Source organism: Syngnathus scovelli, chromosome 16 (assembly GCF_024217435.2).
Source record: "Syngnathus scovelli strain Florida chromosome 16, RoL_Ssco_1.2, whole genome shotgun sequence".
Taxonomy (NCBI): domain Eukaryota; kingdom Metazoa; phylum Chordata; class Actinopteri; order Syngnathiformes; family Syngnathidae; genus Syngnathus; species Syngnathus scovelli.
The window spans coordinates 9,798,632-9,821,468 of record NC_090862.1 but is presented as its reverse complement, the minus strand read 5'-3'; the positions used below and the strand labels follow the sequence as shown (position 1 = coordinate 9,821,468).

The 22,837-nt window shown below is 46.0% G+C and overlaps 1 long non-coding RNA gene across 1 annotated transcript; it reads left to right on the top strand.

The window, feature by feature from the left end:
• The first annotated feature begins 451 nt into the window (after positions 1–451).
• On the top strand, positions 452–1,458 carry LOC137841071 (uncharacterized). The gene is made up of 2 exons (XR_011088418.1): positions 452–806; positions 1,037–1,458. It is a non-coding gene; the product is annotated as an uncharacterized lncRNA (long non-coding RNA).
• The last annotated feature ends 21,379 nt before the right edge of the window (positions 1,459–22,837 follow it).

Here is a 22,837-nt window from a genome sequence, read left to right as displayed (position 1 = left end):
TGTAATGTTTGTAGACATCACCGTTTTTGCCGATGTCCATGCATCTTTTGACGACGACTTTAGTGGGGTTTATCTAACACAATCAGACTACGGTGAGTCAACCGTTCATCTTGTCATGTAACATGGGGGGTAGAGATGGTGCAAATGGTAGAATATGGATTGTTCACAGGAATAAATTGGCAGAGTTGAAATTCCAAATTTGTCCAAAAGATGGCGCCAGACCAAAACGTGAGACCAAAAGAGGGGCCAGAATAAGCTAAGCCAGTTAAAATAGAAATAAAAGAGGAACACGGTGTCAGAGTGTGAGTCACGCATGGAAGCACAAATGTGATTTTTATTTTTTGATTTCTTTGCTTGGCTAAAAATGTATTCTGTAACCGCTTTAAGCAATATTATTTGTCAATTCGATCAAGAGACCCTTCACTATGAGAATAGTGGCGTGACATAAATTGTTTGGAGAAGCACAAATGTGATTTTTATTTTTTGATTTCTTTGCTTGGCTAAAAATGTATTCTGTAACCGCTTTAAGCAATATTATTTGTCAATTCGATCAAGAGACCCGTCACTATGAGAATAGTGGCGTGACCTAAATTGTTTAGAGAAGTAGGTCAAGGGTTTGGATTTTTATTTCAGAGTTAATTGAAGCGTATCTTTAAAAAGTTATTTTCATGGAACAGGAAGAGAAGAAAAGGGGAAGTGAAAGGTTTTACCAGGGGCTAGCTGTGCATTTGGTGGAAAGTACTGAGTGGTCAGGGCGGAAACAGCTGCTGAAGGCCACAGATGTCCAAGCGTGGGAAGAAAACTGGGCACTCCTACTCTATAGTAGGCGTGGGAAAACTGACCAGTTCATTCTATAGGCGTGGGAAACCTGGGCAGTCTTACCCTATAGGGAAGGTATAGAACAAAGAAAGGGGAGGGGGGGGACTGAGGAGTCTATAAAAAGTCCTCCAGGGACAGCTTCAGGGCTTTTTCCCCCAAAAGAGCGCTCATACGTGAAGAAGCCCGGAGGAGTTTCAAGATTTTTTTTTTTCCAAAGTCCCGAAGATCTTTGTGTGAGACGCAGGATCGCTGGACTGAAATTAACTTGGATTTACTCCCAAAAATTGGACTGGACAACTTTACAGGAGAAATAGGTGAGGGATTACCGTTTTTATGTATTTTAGCGAGAGGGGGGAATAGTCATCGGGCCGCCGGCTCCCTCGAGGCCAGCCTGTTTCTCTAATTTGGATTTTAGAAGTAAGATCGAATTGATCACTCGACTTTGCTTCCACCAAAAATAGCACGCAGCTGGTATTTACCTCTTCCCTCTTTCATGAACTGTGTTTTGCAATCGAATTGTTCTGGGATCGAATTATTTTATTAACACGGGTATCAGTGAGTGAAATTGTTCGGTTTCTGGAGTAATTGAGATTTGTAATTCTATTCCATGTTTCTTCAATAAATGTGTTTTGTATATTACTTACTTCGTTGTGCGCGGATTTGTACTGAATATGCAACCGATGGTTTGGGGCCAATTTAAATAAAATAAATTAACGGAAGTGTTGAAATCGGATTATTGGTTTTGTGTAGAACGGAAAGTTATTTAACTATTTGAAAGGCTCAGGCCCGCTTCCCCATTTGATGGGCCGCGTAAAAAGTAACTCCGAACAAGTTAGAGACTTGAATAACTTCCGTAGTTATTTGAGCCACGAGTGAATTTCGATCCGTTCGAAAGTTTGTTTCGTCTGAATAAATTAACGGAAGTGTTTAAATCGGATTATTGGTTTTGTGTAGAACGGAAAGTTATTTAACTATTTGAAAGGCTCAGGCCCGCTTCCCCTTTTTGACGGGCCGCGTAAAAAGTAACTCCGAGCAAGTTAGAGAATTAAATAACTTTCGTAAATATTTAACGGAAGAGTGGATTTTGTTAAAAGTGAATTCGGTTGAAAATTTACTTCTTCTAAATACCATAACGACGACGGTTAAAATAAATCATTGGAGTTGGTGGAGGATAAAAGTATTTCGATTGTCCGTCGGGCGCGGCCAAGTTCCTAAATTTGTCGGGCCGCGTCAAAAGTTAAATGGGACACGATAAAAAAAAAAAATAGACTTGCCTTCCAAATTAATTATTGGGCAAATCTAAATAGAGCACGACATTTTTATTCGTTTTAAGAAAGTCGTTACTCTTTTTAAAGCAATCAAGTGGGGTGAAGAATTCCGACGGTTAAGTGCTAGATCTACGTATAGGAAGTTAGAATTAATCATATAAAGTGCATTAATTTCCTTCTTAAATGCTATTATTGTCACGCTTTTATTAATTCAATTCTCTTTCGAATAAAAAAGTTGGTCGGCTCGCTGCATGAGCGACCAAGTGGAACGGACCCATATCAACATTTACTTCGGCAAAACTAGTGCTTGGGTGCGCTATACAAACGAATCCGTGAGGTCTTAACAAAGACATCTAAAAAATATCCGTAACAAATAAGAACCTCAAACACTAGCGGGGAGCCATCAATACGATGCGGTCACTCCGAAGTCTTGCCTCGAATTGAGTTACTCGGCTCGAGCTTCGGGTGACTTGAGAGGGATTGGCGTCGTACAGAAATTAGATTGATTCCGGTGGAGTTAATTTAACTCGGGTGGTTAGATTACGGACGAATCTCCGAACCCGGCTAAAACAAACCCGTTACCGGGAAGCCGGGGGCACCTTAATTCAAGAGGTGCGTTTGACGTTTTGGCGCCCAACGAGTAGGAGGGGGGTTGTGATTAAAAGTTTAGAAAAAAAAAATAAAAATAAGAAAATAGAAGAACATTTATTTTTTTGTTTTGCTCACAGCTCCAAAACGAACCTGTGTGGAGTTTTTCAGTTTTTTCTTCCCAGAAACTGTCTTAATTCCGCTCACTGATACAAATAAATGTCAGAACGGCCTTGAGTGACATAAGTACACAGTCTCTTTAAGGAATAGAGTTTCCTAGAAAAGAACCTTGATAGCACGGGAGGATTAGAACTGTATTGTGTCATGGTAAACGGTGACCGTCACCCCTCAGCACATTACTTTAAGCATGAGTAAGGAGGAGATCCTTCACAGCTTGTACTTGTATGGGGTGCTGAAAGTAATGTTTGTAGTATACGCAGAGTATGCGGCAGAACTCGCAAAAGAAAGAGGGCACATGGGTACGGATATTGGGTATAAATACAGAAGATGAACCAGTCGACGAGGAGCCTGCAAATGTTTTAGATTTCATGCCAAAACCAAGGCCAAGGAGAAGGCAACCAATTAGGAGACCGACTGTGGAGAGGGCTTTTTATTTTGAAAGATAAAAAGAGAAGACTTGTCTCCCCTCTTCCTTTTCCTTTTTCTTTCTCAATTTAACTTTATAATAAACCTTCATTTCTCCCTTGCAAGATTTTTGTTGCTGGATTCTTTGTGTGGATTATAAATTTTTTTGTTCCCGGACACATTGTGTGGATTACAATTTTTTTGGTTCCTGGACACCTGTGTGGATTACAAATTTTTTTGTTCCCGGACACCTGTGTGGATTACAAAGATTTTTTGTTCCCGGACACTTGTGAGGATTACAAATTTTTTTTGTTCCCGGACACATTGTGTGGATTACAATTTTTTTTTGTTCCCGGACACCTGTGTGGATTACAAATTTTTTGTTCCCGGACAATTGTGTGGATTACAATTTTTTTTTTTTGTTCCCGGACACCTGTGTGGATTACAAATTTTTTTGTTCCCGGACACCTGTGTGGATTACAAATTTTCTTGTTCCCGGACACCTGTGTGGATTACAAAATGTTTTTGTTCTCAGACGCATCAGAGGATTACAGATTTTTGTCCGCTGAACTCACAAAAGGATTTTTCTTCTTTCCGCCCTTTTCTCTTTTTTTTCCTGCTGTTGAAGACTACAATAAAAGCTGACCAGGAGTAGTAACTGTACTTACTCTCCAGGCAGAAGAAAAACGGCCAAGACAATTCTTCTAAGGCTTGTATGGTACATGATTCTTAACTGTTGGAGACCTTCTGTGACTTACAGGTTCCCAAGAATTGAAAGGCTGAGTGGCTTCGGGCTGATGATTAGTCGTCATTTCCTGTTCGCTACAATAACGTTTGAATTAGAATTTGCAATTGAATGTACCCTTGTTAGAATTTCCTGTCAGTAGAAAACCTGGTGGGGAAAAAAGAAAAAGAAAAAGAAGTGCATCCCGCCGTTGAGAGCATCAATAAGCGAGGCAAAAGTTCTCATATTGGTGTTCTGAGTAGAGGCGACGCAAAGGGCGGCGCTGAGTAACTAAGAGCTGAATCGACCCTGTTCCGAGTGCACACGGAAAGGCTTCGAAAGGAGACAGCTCGACCCTACAACTGGAAAAACTGCTATTCATTGAAAAGATGGCTAGCGGTGGAAGGAGATCGGATCCCGAACCTGGAAATCCTATGGAAGGAACCGGAAAGGAGGGGTCTAATCCAGACTCTCCGAGACGACATGAAGAACCAGCATGTGTAATATTGTATGGAGGAGGCCTAGAGAAGTGGCCTCAGAAATGGACTGAGTACATAGTGGGATCAAACCCGTCGATAGAGGCGGGAGGCCTCTCGACGCGGATGAAAGAAGCCATCGAAAGGGATGGAAGATTTTTTGCCGAGCAACCAGGAGAAGATGGACTATCAATAATAGTGTCAGCCCACCCTGAAAGGGGCTACACTCGAAGAGAAGCACCTGACTGGTGTGAATGGGGGGCAAAAATGGTGGAGGAATGTAATATGAGAAAATTAATAAGCACAAGTACAGATTTGGACTCAATAGTGAAAATGCTGACCAACGAAGCGGGCATCGAGAGCGAGCTTGCAACCCCATTACCTGGAGAAGTGAAGGCAGTGCCTCGCTATTACGAGTGCCTGCAGCACCTGGCGAAGATGAGAAGTATTTTGGAGAAAACGACTAATCAACCGGTATTCTCCAGTGAAGAAGAAGAGGAAGTTCCTAACGGAGAAGAAGGACTGGGCACTAGCAAGGACACAGAGGAGGTGTGGGAGGCCAAGGACACCAGGCGCGGAGGCGCCCTTGCACCGAAGCTTAATCTCCTCTTTAGAAAAGACCCCCTACCGTCCGTCTTTGCCGGAAGAATCAACCAAGAAAGTGATTGTGGGTAATGGAGTGTTGATGTGCCAGTTTGTCGGAGATATTTGGTCACTGACAGGGGACGCCCTCATTGTTTTCACCAACGACAAATTCAGTGCATGGAACCAGACCTTTGATTCACGGCTGAGATTGATGGCCGGTGAAAAATATATTGAGGACCTACAAGATGCAAGACGACAAATGGAGCATGACCCGGAGGATCTTACTTTCATCTTCACAAGTGGGGGAAGATCAAAATACCACATGATAATACATGCCGTCGTGCAGAAGTGGAGGGCAGACCTGGACCAGCAGGACTATCTGAAGATGATGACAAAAATTCTGGAGAAAGCGGTGGATGCTGCCATCGAGAGGGGAGCCAGAAGAATAGTTACGGAAGTGAATGGCGTCAGATCTGGACGGATGTCATGGAAAATTGCAGAAACAGCAATTGCAGGGGCTTATAAGCTGCAGATAGCCACCCCGATCACAGCAGTGGAAGGGCTGGAGTTTGTGTTGGCAATATCAGCCTCTCAAAGAAGAGAGAGGGAATTAGTAGCTCTGGAAGCCACATATGACCAAGCGCTACTGGTGGCTCGGAAAGAGCAGGAAATGGAACAGCAAACACAACAGAAGGTGACAGTCCTGCCCCATCCATCGGTCAAAGCAATTCGAACAGAAGAGGAAAAAGGGGCAGCCTCAAGTTCTACCTCAGTATTGCAAGTGAGGACCGTACGGTCAAGGACACCATCCCCAACAACAGGGGATGAGGACGAGACCGTGGCCAACAAAATCAACCCAGAGATAACCAAACCAGGGGGGCCGGATCCGGCACCAACCGAGGTCCCGGCTCCAGAGAAACCACCTCAGGAAAGAGGGAGAAGAATTGAAAGGGAGAGGAGAGTGGTTTTAAAATCAAACCGAGAAGTGGCTGGTACCTCTTACCGAGCACGCCTGACGTCTACTCCCAAAATTAGACCCTCCACAGTACAGGGCTCACGTCAACAAATAGAATCAAGGAACACCGAAGTTGGGGCCACTGAACATGCTCATACATCCAACGAGGAAGAGGGTGATAATGATGGAGAGGGAGAAGACAGGGAGGCGGCCACCTCAAGTGATGACGTGGTCTCCGAAGAGGAAAATCAGGCTTCGGTGATGGTGGTCCCTCCTGATCCCAATGACCCCCCGCCGAGAGTTGTGTTAGGAGCAACCCGGAAAGGAGCCAAGAAGCAACAGCCAGTGCTCAGCATCTTCCAGGCTTCGGGAAGGCTGGCAAGGGAAGTTCAATTAGGATGGGTGGAAACCAAGGATGGAAGGAAAACCTACATCCCAGAAGTCAGACAGAAAGAATACCCTTTCCCGCCGGCCTGGTGGGAAAAAATAGAAAGAAATATAGACATCCCGGTGAAACTAACTTACAGGGAGGCAATGAATGTGTTAAACACACCAGCCTACCACACCCTAGTAAGTTACACAGATTTGACAAAAAAATTTAGGGAAGGCTTTGTGACCGTAATGTATGACGTATTGTTGCGGAGGATGAAGCAGGGTGTGTATGATGCCGCTCAAGCAGAACTGAGAGCGTGTGAAGATTTGGACACACACACTGTTAATCCCGCAATGTCCACACAAACCAACATAATTGGAAACTTCACCCAACAAGCTCAGCCGAGCACCACGCAACTGGGAGCGACTTATCTGGAAAATACAGGGATGCCCGGAAATGACCTGGAAAGAGAGACACGAGCCTTTAAAACTCTAAAAGGAATGGTACGCGTAAAGTACCAAAAGGAAAGCGTCAAAGAATATTTATTGGCAACCTGGCCAGTAATCAAAGACGGTCCGGGCGGAGAGTTGTCAAAGAAGTTGTGGCTGCAATATATTGCAGCCGAGCCCATTGGAAGGGATGAGACAGCCCAGGAAGCCTACCAGAGGTGGGTGGATGATGAAGAAGATGACGAAGATGCACACATAACCAGAGCTAAAGAAGCATTAAAACAGGGTCTCACCTTGCTGAATGTGTGGCATAAGTTGAAACAAGTGATAAGCCCAAACAGATACGTGCGAGTATTGAGAGCAGTTACCGAGGACAAGGACACCACTTTTGTGAAGCTGGGTGCGGAGGCAACTCTGGCACGAATCGAAGAATCCATAAAGAAATGGGACAGAGTAACAAAACACTACATGGAGAGACAAAAGTTGAATCCATCGGGCAGCACTCGCACTCGCACAGAAGATACACAAGCAGGTCGGAAACCACCACCACGGCCAACTTATGGGAAGGGGCAAAAATCTAATGATAATCAGAGACAAAACACCCAAGATAATCCCAAACCACTTTATGGTAAAGTGAATTCAACTGGTTATGTGGCAAAAGATGTGTATGACAAAATGTCACCAGAAGAAAGGAAGGCCCTGGCAGAGGCTCGCAAGGCTGCGGCCCCTGCTGGGCCCAGAAAATAAGTGAAAAAGAGGCGCGGGTCACCCTATCGGGTGTGTACAGAGAGGGAGACAATCTCTACACTGATATTAATGGAGCTCCATATTTAGTAGATACCGGAGCCGAGGTGTCGATGACCCGCAAAGCCTTGAAAGTGATAGGACACCTCTGTTATGATGGCAGATGGATCAGTGACCAGCATGCCGATTGGAGTCTGGAAAAGAATCGTTTGGGTGAAAGGGCCCCACAATTTACTGACATTGAGAGACGCCGAAGATCTGAAAAAAACAGCACATCAGCGTCAGCCAGTAAAAGCAAGATTGGAAAACATCAAAGCAAAAACAGTCCGAGTGGGTCCAACTAAAACCATGCCACTGAATGAGTGGTACAAACCTGTGGATGTGGATTCCGTCCGGATCCAATTGGTCCAAAACAGCGACCTGTCTCCAGATGGGAAGCAGAAACTGACCGCTATATTGGAGAAGGCAGCTGTGGCGCATTTCAAGAACGACTGTGGTGACCTTGGATCAAAATACATCCACACAATTGAAGGGGGAGTGCATCCACCGGTGAGACAATATCCCTTGAATCCCGAGGCAGTGGCTGAAATGGAAACAATCGTGAAGGAACTTCTACAGCTTGGCATCATTCGGGAAGAATCAAATCCAGTGACCAACAGCCCAATTCAGGCAGTGAAAAAAACAGAGGCGTCCGGGGGAGGATGGAGGCCAGTTATAAACTTTAAAGCTCTTAACCGCCGGACGGTGGCTAATCGAGCGAGCCTCATAAATCCCCAGGCATCCCTAAAGACTCTAAGAGTGAAGAAATACAAATCATGCATTGATTTAGCAAACGGGTTCTTTTCACTACGACTGGCCAAAACATCACAAGGAAAAACAGCATTCACGCACAAAGGGAAATCATACGTGTGGCAAAGATTGCCACAAGGATACAAAAACTCCCCAAATGTGTTTCAATCAGCGGTCTTACAAGTTCTGAGTGGTTTGGATGTTACAGTGTACATCGATGATGTGTTTGTTTCGAATGACGAAGAGGAGGAACATTTGGACTTGCTGCAGAAAGTGGTGGAACGAGTCTCCGCTGCCGGTCTCAAGCTGAATCTCAAGAAATGCCAACTAGCCCGATTCCAAGTGGATTACTTGGGATTCCAAGTGACTGAGAACCTAGGAATCTCAGAAGGATTTAGACAGAAAATCGAACAGATCTCGCCCCCGAGATCAGAAACAGAATTGCAGCGAATACTTGGACTGTGCAATTATGTGCGGGATCATGTTCCTCACTATCAGAAGCATGCAAGGCCACTGTACGGCCGCTTGAAGAAAACTCCGGAGGACCAAAAACCAACAAAGTGGCAGTGGTCAGACAGTGACAATCAGAACTTGAATAATTTGAAACAAGCTGTCCGAGAAGCCGTGCGGCTTGAGCCACGAAGTTTGACAGTAAGACTGGTCGCAAAGGTGCAGTGCGAAGAAAATGATGCAATGGTGTCGGTCAGCAACGAAGGTGCCGGTTTGGTGGCCTTGTGGACCTACACCCTGTCCAGCGTCGAGAAAAAATTCCCCCAGGAGGAGAAAGAACTTGCAGTGTTGGCAAGGTACTGGAGTAATTTAAAAGACCTGGCCCAAGGACAAGGTATCAAAGTCCAGACCGGAAGTAACGTGCATCGTTTTCTAAGAAAGACTACAATCGAGAGCACTAAAGCGACCAACATCCGATGGGGCAGATTGGAAGACATCCTACTGGACCCCGACTTGGAAATTGGACCAACTACAACCTCCACAAAGAAGCCGATACTCAAAAAGAGTATGGATGAAGAGAAGCCCTATTAATGGACTCTTTACACCGATGGGTCAAAAAAGGAAGGAGAGCAGAATGCCCACTGGGGTTTTATTCTGAAGCAAAATGGAGTGGAGCGTTGCCGCCGCAAAGGAAAGACACCCGGCAGCGCGCAAGCAGGAGAGGCCACGGCAGTGCTGGAAGGACTGTTAGAAGCGGAAAAAAATCACGCTGGACGCGTAAGACTTATAACTGACAGTCATTATTGCGCGCAAGCTCTCAAATTCGATCTAGCCATTTGGGAAGAGAATGGCTTTGAGGGCGCGAAAGGAAAACTAGTGGCCCACTATGAAGTGTGGAAAAAGATAGCCGAGTTACGGCTAAATTTGAGTCTGGATGTGGTTCACCAGAAATCTCATGTGAAAGAAGGAGCTCATTGGAGAGGTAATAACGAAGTTGATCGATACGTCCAGGAAAGAAGAATAATAGTTGTAGGAGCAGAAAAATGGGACAAGACCCCTCGGGGAAAAGTGGTCCCAGATGAGAGCGTGAGGCAAGTCGTGTCGGCAGTGCATTAAGCACTAGGCCACGCGGGTCCACTGCCTACGCGAAAAAAGTTAGAGATGCTGGAACTCTGGGTCCCTGACCGGACGATTCGTGCGGTCCTGCGGGATTGTAATCCGTGCAACAAATACAACGCAGGGCGAAGAGGACGACGCACGGACGGATTGACGATCAGGAGTACTGTGCCGTGCGGCTCGGTTTGTATGGACGTGGCTGGCCCCATGGGAATAAGTGGCACAAAGGGTGAGAAATACCTGGTTGTGCTGGTAGACTCGATGTCAGGACACGTCGGGCTGAAAGCAGTGAGAAAAGCCAATGCAAACAGTGTGATCAAGACACTAGAAGATGGGTGCATGTGGCTAGGAATCCCGAAAGAGTTGAGAACAGACAATGGAACTCATTTCAAAAACGCCCAGGTGGGCGAGTGGTGTCGTAGGTGGGGAATAGTCAGAGTCTATTCGCCTCCTTACACACCACAAGCAAATGGGGTGGCAGAAAGAACTATTGGTCTAGTCAAAACCTGGTTGGGAAAAAATTCAAACGGGAAAGAGTGGAGTACTAAACTGCTTGATTTGGTTGCAGACCTGAACGGGAGGAGCAGAAGCAGCCGGCCCTCCCCATCCGAAGAACTGAACCAACGACTCTTTGTGTCACAAGAAGTGGGCAGAACCCAAGACGGCTCGTCCCAGAATAAAGAGAAGTGTCGGTTCAGCGTTGGACAGAAGGTGTGGATCAAGTCGAGGGACCTGAACAGCAACACGGCAGTGAAGGCCAAGTACGACTGCTCGGACATCGTTAGTGAAGTTTTGGATAGAAACACAGTACGACTAAAGAAGAAAGGTATCCAAGGAGTTGAACAGCTGAAGCCGTTATCGGCTGACCCGAATCAAGCCAAGAAGTAATTCAAATAACATATGGCAACGGACCACAGAACAATCCCGGCCTTCGTGCGCATGGCCGCACACAAAGGTGCGGTCATCGTAAGAAGAACACCAAATGGGATCCAGACCGAAAGGGCCCTAAATCTGGTGAGATTGGCCAAGCGGGGTTGCACACCCGGTGGACCAGAACATTTTCACTGGAGATGGGTCGACGAAGCTTGTGTCATTTGTTTGACACCCAACCTGTTGCCTACTATGTGGTCGGGAGTAGGCTTCATGATGCCACCTGTACTGACCACCGATGTAAGAGAGCTGGAATTTGCCCAGAGAAATGAGGACAAGCTTCCAGTCAAAGTATTAGATGCCATGGTGTGCCACCAGTGTCGAATTACCATTTTGACACGAATGGTGTTCTTTTCACAATGGGAGATCGGACCAACTACGGATGTACGGGCTCGACAAATTAGCTCGTGCACGTGTGTTTGGGACGGGGGTGAGCTGGAATATTGCCCCATGTGTTTAGATCGCATGGCAAAAGGAAAATTATTGAAAGTCGGAGAAGCAGAGGGATGGCAAATCACCAGGGCAATGACTCCCCTGGCGACCCTCTATCCAGTGTTGGGAGGAGCATCTTGGCTGGCATATGATAATAATCAGGCCATGAAGAACCTTTATGTGGCCTTGGGCCATTGTTGGCCTTGGCCAAGGCCAGTCGGCCGGCCTGCCCCCGACAGTTATACAGAAAAGGCCAACGAAATGGCCTTGTTTGCTCGTGAGTCGGTTCTTTCCACAGGAGGAACCACAGTCCTTGGGGACCTGCTTGAGGGACCTTGGAGGCCCATGACTTGGGCCCGGGCTATAGCCCAATTGGTGGCGTGCAAAGACGCACCATTGCTCAGAGTGGCAGCAGCTCCTGCAGAGACAAGCCCAACTGTGAGCAACATGTACTGCTATCGAAGTGTTTTGGACACGTGTAACAAAGACTTCCAGTATGTGACAAAAAAAGGAATATACTGTTTTGCCCCTGGGAATAAAGCCGGATCAGTCCTTATAGTGAATGAGGGTGAAGCAGCACTGGTAGGGATTACAGTGAAAATGGCAATCATTCCCTACGAAGGAATATATTTCCTGGGAATCAAACTGGAGGCCAAAAGGCTTAGCCAGTTTGTAGTCATGGGAAACATCGGGCCCCAGGTACGGGATATTCCTAGTGAACAAATACAAACAAGGAACGAGCCAGACACAGTAGCGGCGATGGAACCTCAAGGAAAGGCCAAACAGACGGATGACCTTGACCGGTCGGAAGCAAAAGAATGGGAAGAAGGTCCCGGCCAGGAATTGGCACAAAAAAGTCCAGCTGTAGGGAACATGTCAGTGTTGAGGGAGGGAAATAACGTTGAAAAAGGCAGCACTGAAGTGGAAAGTCAAACCACTCCTCTCCAGCCAGAACCAGGAGTCCAAGTGGAAAGTCAAACCACTTCTCTCCCGCCAAAAGCAGGAGTCCAAGTGGAAAGCCAAACCACTTCCCTCCTGCCAGAAGCGGAAGTCAGAGTGGAAAGTCAACCCACTTCACTCCTGCCAGAAGCGGAAGTCCGAGTGGAAAGTCAACCCACTTCACTCCTGCCAGAAGCGGAAGTACAAGTGGAAAGTCAACCCACTTCACTCCTGCCAGAAGCAGAAGTCCAAGTGGAAAGTCAAACCACTTCTCTCCCGCCAAAAGCAGAAGTCCAGGAGGGAAACTTATCATGTCCAAAAGCGGAGGGCGGTGGCGTAAGTGACCAACCCAGGAAGATTCTACAAGACTGGACCCCTTTTGATTGGACGAAGTTGTATCCGGCAAATTGCCCTACTCCTGGCTGCGACGGGAGCGGTAGCACCCGACCAGGGGCAACTCACCACCGCTCATTTAGAGCTTGCCCGGTGTATGTGGGGAGCCTCGAGGTGTGTCCCACGCCTGGATGTGATGGAAAAGGAAACACCAGATGGGGTCCGGAGCGTCACCGCACCCTTAAGACATGTCCAGTGCTGGCAGAAATGAAGCGCAGAGCCTCCGAAACCAGGAAACAAGCCGGTAGCCAAGAGAACAACATGTGGAATGATGCGGTAGACACCAGGCCCGAGGAACCAGGGCCGTCTGCATCCGATAGGCCACTGGGAACGTTGGCTCAAACGGCCTCCTATTATGCAGTGTGGTCTACAAAAACAGAACCTCAAAGGAAAAAAAGGGGTCGGGCCGCAGTAGAGAAATTAACTAGGCTGTGGAGCCAGCCAGATTCCCAGGGGGGGAACGACTGAGAAAAAAAAAAGAGAAGAATGTGTACATACGTGTATATAAAAATGAGTGTGCATATAGCGGTGTATGTATACATGTGTATATAGAAGTACTATAACAATGTATTGTTAATGGACTGTACATAACTAATAACAGAAAGAAAACCAGACGGAGACCGTCGGAAGAAGGGCCCAGCCGAAGAGGGGAACGGTTTCTTTGGCGCGAGGGAGGAACCAGGGAAGGAGGAGGGGCTGGAAGACCTCCTATAAAGCCAGGAGAGAAGAGCCAGATCTTCATTCACCCCTGAGGAGTGACCCACCATGAACTTCCCGCGCGGAGCCAAGAGAAAGAGAACAATGACCCTGGAGGATGGGGGGTCACCAATGACCCTCCCAGGCTACACGGATGATCCCGCTGGTGGCGACCTAGCGGAACCGGCGGTTGGGCTGAGCCCCTGGCCCAGGGCTTCCACAGGCAACGATGGGAAGAGCTGGAGGAATCCGGCTTTCGTGGAAGAGGAGCAAGAGATTTATGCAAACCAGGAATGGATAGCTCTGGAGCCAATCTACGCGAACGCAGTTCCCTTGGAAAAGAATCCAGAGTCGAACTTTGAAAGTCGAGGAGCAACTTTATTTGCAGACAGCGGGTATGAGATTCCCAGCACTTCGCCTTTCTGCGACGAACCACCAAATCTACCCGACAACCCTCCAATGGATTGGAGCACAATTGAATGGAGACCATCTATTTTTCCCCAGCCGGCGATATCATGGAAGAAGAACCTGGTGACGGATTGGCTGACAGCTATAATGATTTCAGTCATCTTAACAGGCGTCCTGCTCGGCTTCACACTTTGGAAGAGCGCAGCCCGCTATGACCCGATGGAGATGATCAATATCGAGTACGATCGAACGAAGCTCTTCAATCAAACCTGTTGGGCAGTGGACTTTGGAAGCGTCACCGTGAAATGGAATACATCCATAGCACCAGACATCGCTACCAGACAATATTGGACATCGGTGCTGCGACGACGAGAGAAGATGATCGCCTTGCCACTGGAACCAGGGGCAATTCCGCGCGCAGGAGACGAGGAGGAAAGACGGTATAAGACAAAAAGGGAAATAGTGAGTGAAGTAACTCACTTTCCCGATCATTTGGGTCACGTGAATTGGACAGGGCAAATAATAAGTAACATCAGTGCTTGTGATATGAGGTATTTCAAAGCGCCAGAAAACTTTGCTAACCTAACGATAAGTTTGATTTGCAAAAACAAACGTGAAGAGAAAATTGTTAAAAGAAATTGGATTTTGAAAGTGGGCGAGGAGCATGCGGAATGGTATAGCAATGCCTCGTGTGTCCCGTTGCCCGAATCAAAAGGAGGGTATTGGGAGAAGAGTGGAAAAAGGCCGGATGAATTTTCGTTCCCGGCCCCAATGAAGAACTCCACGTGCCGTGGCACTTATCCCGGATGGGAGCCGTGCTGGAGTTGTTTAGATTTGGTTTGCGAAAAAACTCAGGATTATTCAAGTAAGCGTCGCCTTAACCGGGTGCCGAGAAGCCTGCCCGACAGCCAGAAGTCAGTATTTTGGGACTGTCAGAGAGTTTTTAGTAGGTTAAATGCGTGTTACTTTAACGTGGGACAATTTTGTGAAAATAATTATCATGTGATAATGTGGGCATATAAATTCCAAAAGATGAAGTCCCCTGTCGCAGTGTCAACAAGGGGAGGGAGGAAGTTCAACCCAAATAAGGAACCAGTAGATTTTGAATTTTGGCTAAATAGTTCATTGCCATGGCTATGGCAGGTGGAAAGACGGATGGCTGTGCCCAGCAGTTACCAGGGCAGACACCGGTTATACCCGTCAGCAAGGCACTTATGGGTTCAACGGTTACCCACTCCTGCCGATTTGTTGACGGTAAATCCGGGAGAATTTGACAAAATTGACCAATGTGTAGTGGGGAAAATTTATGCTGGATTGCATGGGAAGGATTGGACGGTTGGAAAGTCACCACGATGTGACCTGGATGAGATTAAGCGATCCGTCTTGGGCACCAGGTGGGTTCACAACTGTGCCAGTCTCTTAGTAAACAAAACAGTGAAAGGAATTTTACAGGCATGGTCTGAAATAAACGTTCGGGACCCCGCCAAGACATGGTGGGGATTTAACGGGTATGAGATGAAGCAATGGGTTATACTCTGTTTAAACGTAACAACAAATTACTGGGTTCAATACCAATTTATGTCAACAGTATATTCGAAAGAGACTGATATCAAGCCCACAGGAATATACTCCCCATATATCTATGTGAATCCTCGGCCCTGGGCGATGACTTGTAACACTGAGAAAACAAAATGTTTGATTACTTTAGCTCGTGAACAATGTGTTACACTGCCTGATTGGAAAGAATATTGTTTAGATAAATATCAAGATGAGGGATACAGGAGTGTGGAAGGGGCCTTGTGGGAGTACGTCTCGCCACAAAACAGGTGGAGGCGTCAGCCCGCTAGAAACCGGGTGCCTTGTACTACCTGGGTACAAAATGAAGGATTGCTAAATCTAAGCGAGCCAGTGTCTATCCCCTATCGGCTGCCTGCGCTGATGCAGATTGCTGAGGGACGTGCGTTCCGAAAGAGTCTGTGTGAGGGGCGGCAGTTTATAGGTTTTGATTGGATTGGCCCCAATAAAATTTTCAATAATGGAACATGTTTCTCCCCTTCAGAGCATTGGATAAAATGTGGCCATGGAGAGAACATTCATGATTGCACTTGGTATGAGAAGATAGGGGCGGTGCTTCAGTCAGCAACAAGTGCCGCGGTTGAGGCCTTTGGTGATGTGATCAGCGGTGCGTTAGAAGTGGTACTGGGGCCAATCTGGGCGTGGGTGCTAGTAGGGTTTGCATTGATAGGAATAGCAACGACTCTGTGCATTGCCATAAAAGGAAGTATTAAGAAGATTTTGTTCGAACCCCGCGAGAGGGGGGCGTCTCTAGTTAGGCAAATGACAGCCCGCAAGAGGGGTGGTCGGAACGTCGTATTAAAAGGAGAAGTCGGGCAGCCATCGGGCATTCGAGCCTGACAGCTCAGAGACTGGGACTTCAAGAGAGAAAACAAAAAACAAAAAAAGAGGAACTAATCATGGCAACAAACAACTCAAGCGGGTTTTTAAATCCAAGAGGAAGGCCAGGAGCGATGAGAGTGAGTAACGAAGTTCAATATTGGGTTTTATTCAGTATCTGGACAACCTACTGCTGTTCTGGGTCTTGGGATTTGCAACAACTCACTCGCCCGGTGATTTTGGTCCTATCAATATTCAAGGTTTTGATTTTGAGATTTTTATACACAAGACACACGATGGGTTTGGGTCTTTTTGTAGTCTACATGCATGGCCGAATGTATGTTGACCCGGATACACCCAGAGGTATCGCCGAAATTGTATTGCTTATTTTGTGGAGTGTTTTGGAAGTGGTGTCAATTTTTGTTTATTATGTTGTTTTCGGGGTTGTCATATTGGAAGGAATATTAGTGATAGGAATGGCCATGTATGTTATAAAGATGGTAGCCAGACTTGACCAGCATGCTCGCACCTCTGTCGCTTGGAGATGGCGTACGGCCAAACTCGTACTCTGGTGCATAATATGGGGGTCATTGTCTGTGTTACTTTGGACCGAAGTGGTGGACCAATTGGCAATGATAACCTGGTTTTTTACATACTCTGTTTTTTTTCCCCTCCCGCCCCGAGAGGCGGGAGGGCAGCCGCAGAGAAGCCCCTCTATTGTATACCGAGGGGCTGGCAGAGGGGTGATTGTTTGATGTGTAACATGAAAAATGTTAAAATTTGTGCTTCCATGTTTTACAGACTGTACACCGTATTGCGGATGCACCTAAATGCATCCTATGCGGATTGCCCCATATGAAATTGGCCTGGGTGATCAGGAGATCTTATGTGGGAAGCTGTTGTTATCAGGCCGGCTTTAGTTTGGCTTGGCTGGTCCCTGACGGTCTGTATGTAAAAGAGGGAGAGCAGTCCAGCTTGGACCAGCTCGGATGGGAAGGATGTGCGGATTTGATGACCACCGCGACTCTGCTCGAGACAACTACAGGGCCCCTGACAGCACGTACGGTTCTCATACATGGAGCAGGAAGAACCCACGGCACTATCTGGACTTTGATTCACATGACCTGGCGTCAACTGAACGGCACTCAATGCGTCACTTCGCTTGGCAATGTGGGCGCTGTCTGACGGTGAGCCCTCCTCATCGCTTTCTCCCGGCTGACTTTTACACGCACCCAAACGCAGGATATGGATTACACCGATCTATGGAGATACCCAGCGAGGCCCCTGTGGGGCTTGTCCGGCCTGCGCGTCGGGGAGGAGGACGGTGTGTTGGACATTGGACCCTGGATGGGTCTTACGTCCGGTGCAGAGAACCATGCGAGGGTTGCATGGGGCGTCGAGATCCAGACGGCAGCCGTACGTATGGAGGGCCTGGCTACGATGATGATCCTCCCCTTGACTCGCCCATCAGCCCCGTACGGCTGGTAAACCCGCTGGATGTGGATGCAGCTCCTTCTGAGTCTGAGGACGACGATGAGGCTCGAGACAGAGAACGCGGGAGCGAGGCTGAGAATGAGGAAGCAGATGTCGAGAGTGTGGCCACAGGGGATTCAACGCCACCTGTGCTGAGAGCCCTCGCGGTGGAGGACCACGCTGACGACGACAACCCTTCTGGTCGGTTGTCACGCCTGATCAACGCTCTCGCAGAGATCGCCAGACAGGGAGACATGGCAGCGGCCTGCCCTACTTCGACGACCGCTGAGGTTGTGAGCATCTCCGACGGGGACGACGACATGGCTGCTTAGCTCTTGGGGGTCAGAGATAATTTATACCTGTTTTCAATCCAAACGGGGCGTGTCATGTAACATGGGGGGTAGAGATGGTGCAAATGGTAGAATATGGATTGTTCACAGGAATAAATTGGCAGAGTTGAAATTCCAAATTTGTCCAAAAGATGGCGCCAGACCAAAACGTGAGACCAAAAGAGGGGCCAGAACAAGCTAAGCCAGTTAAAATAGAAATAAAAGAGGAACACGGTGTCAGAGTGTGAGTCACGCATGGAAGCACAAATGTGATTTTTATTTTTTTATTTCTTTGCTTGGCTAAAAATTTATTCTGTAACCGCTTTAAGCAATATTATTTGTCAATTCGATCAAGAGACCCGTCACTATGAGAATAGTGGTGTGACATAAATTGTTTGGAGAAGCACAAATGTGATTTTTTTGTTTGATTTCTTTGCTTGTCTAAAAATGTATTCTGTAACCGCTTTAAGCAATATTATTTGTCAATTCGATCAAGAGACCCGTCACTATGAGAATAGTGGCGTGACCTAAATTGTTTAGAGAAGTAGGTCAAGGGTTTGGATTTTTATTTCAGAGTTAATTGAAGCGTATCTTTAAAAAGTTATTTTCATGGAACAGGAAGAGAAGAAAAGGGGAAGTGAAAGGTTTTACCAGGGGCTAGCTGTGCATTTGGTGGAAAGTACTGAGTGGTCAGGGCGGAAACAGCTGTTGAAGGCCACAGATGTCCAAGCGTGGGAAGAAAACTGGGCACTCCTACTCTATAGTAGGCGTGGGAAAACTGACCAGTTCATTCTATAGGCGTGGGAAACCTGGGCAGTCTTACCCTATAGGGAAGGTATAGAACAAAGAAAGGGGAGGGGGGGGACTGAGGAGTCTATAAAAAGTCCTGCAGGGACAGCTTCAGGGCTTTTTCCCCCAAAAGAGCGCTCATACGTGAAGAAGCCCGGAGGAGTTTCAAGATTTTTTTTTTTTTCCAAAGTCCCAAAGATCTTTGTGTGAGACGCAGGATCGCTGGACTGAAATTAACTTGGATTTACTCCCAAAAATTGGACTGGACAACTTTACAGGAGAAATAGGTGAGGGATTACCGTTTTTATGTATTTTAGCGAGAGGGGGGAATAGTCATCGGGCCGCCGGCTCCCTCGAGGCCAGCCTGTTTCTCTAATTTGGATTTTAGAAGTAAGATCGAATTGATCACTCGACTTTGCTTCCACCAAAAATAGCACGCAGCTGGTATTTACCTCTTCCCTCTTTCATGAACTGTGTTTTGCAATCGAATTGTTCTAGGATCGAATGATTTTATTAACACGGGTATCAGTGAGTGAAATTGTTCGGTTTCTGGAGTAATTGAGATTTGTAATTCTATTCCATGTTTCTTCAATAAATGTGTTTTGTATATTACTTACTTCGTTGTGCGCGGATTTGTACTGAACATGCAACCGATGGTTTAGGGCCGATTTAAATAAAATAAATTAACGGAAGTGTTTAAATCGGATTATTGGTTTTGTGTAGAACGGAAAGTTATTTAACTATTTGAAAGGCTCAGGCCCACTTCCCCATTTGACGGGCCGCGTAAAAAGTAACTCCGAACAAGTTAGAGACTTGAATAACTTCCGTAGTTATTTGAGCCACGAGTGAATTTCGATCCGTTCGAAAGTTTGTTTCGTCTGAATAAATTAACGGAAGTGTTTAAATCGGATTATTGGTTTTGTGTAGAACGGAAAGTTATTTAACTATTTGAAAGGCTCAGGCCCGCTTCCCCTTTTTGACGGGCCGCGTAAAAAGTAACTCCGAGCAAGTTAGAGAATTAAATAACTTTCGTAAATATTTAACGGAAGAGTGGATTTCGTTAAAAGTGAATTCGGTTGAAAATTTACTTCTTCTAAATACCATAACGACGACGGTTAAAATAAATCATTGGAGTTGGTGGAGGATAAAAGTATTTCGATTGTCCGTCGGGCGCGGCCCAGTTCCTAAATTTGTCGGGCCGCGGCAAAAGTTAAATGGGACACGATCAAAAAAAAAAGTAGACTTGCCTTCCAAATTAATTATTGGGCAAATCTAAATAGAGCACGACATTTTTATTCGTTTTAAGAAAGTCGTTACTCTTTTTAAAGCAATCAAGTGGGGTGAAGAATTCCGACGGTTAAGTGCTAGATCTACGTATAGGAAGTTAGAATTAATCATGTAAAGTGCATTAATTTTCTTCTTAAATGCTATTATTGTTACGCTTTTATTAATTCGATTCTCTTTCGAATAAAAAAGTTGGTCGGCTCGCTGCATGAGCGACCAAGTGGAACGGACTCATATCAACAATTTACTTCGGCAAAACTAGTGCTTGGGTGCGCTATACAAACGAATCCCTGAGGTCTTAACAAAGACATCTAAAAAATATCCGTAACAAATAAGAACCTCAAACACTATCGGGGAGCCATCAATACGATGCGGTCACTCCGAAGTCTTGCCTCGAATTGAGTTACTCGGCTCGAGCTTCGGGTGACTTGAGAGGGATTGGCATCGTACAGAAATTAGATTGATTCCGGTGGAGTTAATTTAATTATGGTTAGATTGCGGACGAATCTCCGAACCCGGCTAACACAAACCCGTTACCGGGAAGCCGGGGGCACCTTAATCCAAGAGGTGCGTTTGACAATCTAAGGTAGTTAATATAAATGCTATTAGTTGGTGATTTATTTTATGTATGTAACAGATCTCGTGGCCGCGGCCACTAGGCAAAACGAGCAGCCGACACAAGCTGATTCTGAAACACAGACTCTAGTGGGTGTCTCTGGACGCCATTTTGAAGCATCAGAAACGGCAGAGCCAATCGCATCAGAGCCAGCAAGACCAACCGCATCAGAGTCACGTGCTACCATTGAAACCAATCCACTTACGCCCCACGTCGACCGACAGGAAGCATCCACGGACACAGAATTAGCGGAGGCTCTTTCGGCATACGAAGGCTTGAACCATCCTCACGAGTCGACAAACAAAGTTAGAGGTATTCTTTCTATTTTTTTTCTCTTTCTATGTTATCATTCGACCTGCTATTTTTGGTATTATAACGGTTTAACTGTTTTTTTTTTAATATCTACTTCCAGTTAAGCGTCGTAACACAGGACGAGGGGTTCGAAGAGGAAGGAGGAGGAGGAGGGGGTCATCCTTCTACAGCATGAACCACTCAGCCAGCAGGGGGCCTAAGCCGGCACGCGAGAGTCATCACCACACGAATAGAAGACATCCTGTAAAATGCAGTGGTAATTGTATCTACAAAAGTCCGTTACAAGAAAGTTTTAGGATAATACGTGTCCTGATAGATTTGGCCGAATCAAGATAGGTGTGTTTTTTTTTTTTTTTACTACTCTGTGTTGTTTCTGTTGTGTTTTGTAAAAAAGGAAATATAATGGATCATTCAAACTTCACGTCAGCAGAGTCAGATTTCTTAACAAACATTGATGAAATAGATTTGCAACCATTTAGCGAAACACACCAAAGAAGTGAAACACCTGAGCTAGATTTGTCAAGCGTTAACAATGATTTGCTATCAAACAATACGTCCACGAGCCAAATAGCAGATTTGCTCAACAATGTGAACACTGCTTTGTTGGAGGGAGAAAGCCCCGTCAGTCCTGCTATTCTTACCCATTTACAAGTTCTCATAAATGAACTGAACAATCAAAGTCTGAATGAAGGTAGACAAAGTCCTACACAGATCCCGTCACAATTGGTAAACATGATAGCAGAATTAAACAACCAAGCTAATGATAGCAGCGGGCGTATCAGTCCTGATATTCCTGTTCAATTGCTAAACATGATCCAAAATCTAAATACGCAGCCTCTGGTTAACCCGTTGACCGTTAAGCCTGTTGATTCAACGCCGGTTGCTATTGATGACATTCCACCGGCATTTCAGCCTAACAACTGCTCTGTTATAATTGATCACGAAATAGATGTTATTGATGACAGCACATCAGCATTTCAACACATGCCCGACCAATCTAACAGCGGTTCTGTATTAACTGATCAGCGCGGCGGTTCTGTTCAAGATTCAAGATTCAAGAGTTTTTTATTCGCCATGTTTGAGCGTGCCAAACAAGGAATTTGACTTCGGTAAATCACAGCCTCTGTTCAACATTTAGGTGACTAACAACAACACTCAGGACATGTGAAGAACGTTGTAGTCAATAGACCGCATTTCAATAATGTCGAGGTAAGGCGACAGTTAAACATACTATCGCAAGCGAACATCAATGATTTTGCAACCTTTTACCTCCAAATTGAAGATAAAATACATGATGTTTTGCAAGAGGTGGTTAGCCGAGCACAACCAGGTGATTCAAGCTGAGTTAGTGAGTGGTAATGAAAGAGCTCACATCTACCAGCAGACAAGTGACATAAACTCTATCAGAGATAGTGTATCAGACATGCTTGAGCATTTAGCCCAATCAAATGCAGAGCTTCTGGCTGATGAGAGCTTAGAGCTTATTGTACAAATAGTCACTCCATTGCGCGGTGGAATGCGTTGTAGGTTGCTGAACAGTACCAACAGAGAAATTTTGAGGTTGAAAAAACAACACTTACCCATACCTCGTAATAAAGACAACAATCTATGCTTTGCTCTCTCACTAACCTATCTGCTAAATGACACACTAACAACAAAACAGGCCACAAGACAGGCACGGCTTTTACATGAGAGTGTGGGGTTGAATTGTCAAACACCTGTGAGTTTGGGGGATGTTCATAAATTTGGGAAAGTTCTCAGACGGAAAATAACTGTACTGTACCGAAAAGAGGACTGTCGCCCCATGACTTTTTTCGACGCACATTTTCCCAAAACAGACAATGACACTTTGTCTTACACCTCGAGGGTTATTACTACGGCGTGAAAGCTATAGAGGCATTCGTTGGTCAAGCGTTATTTT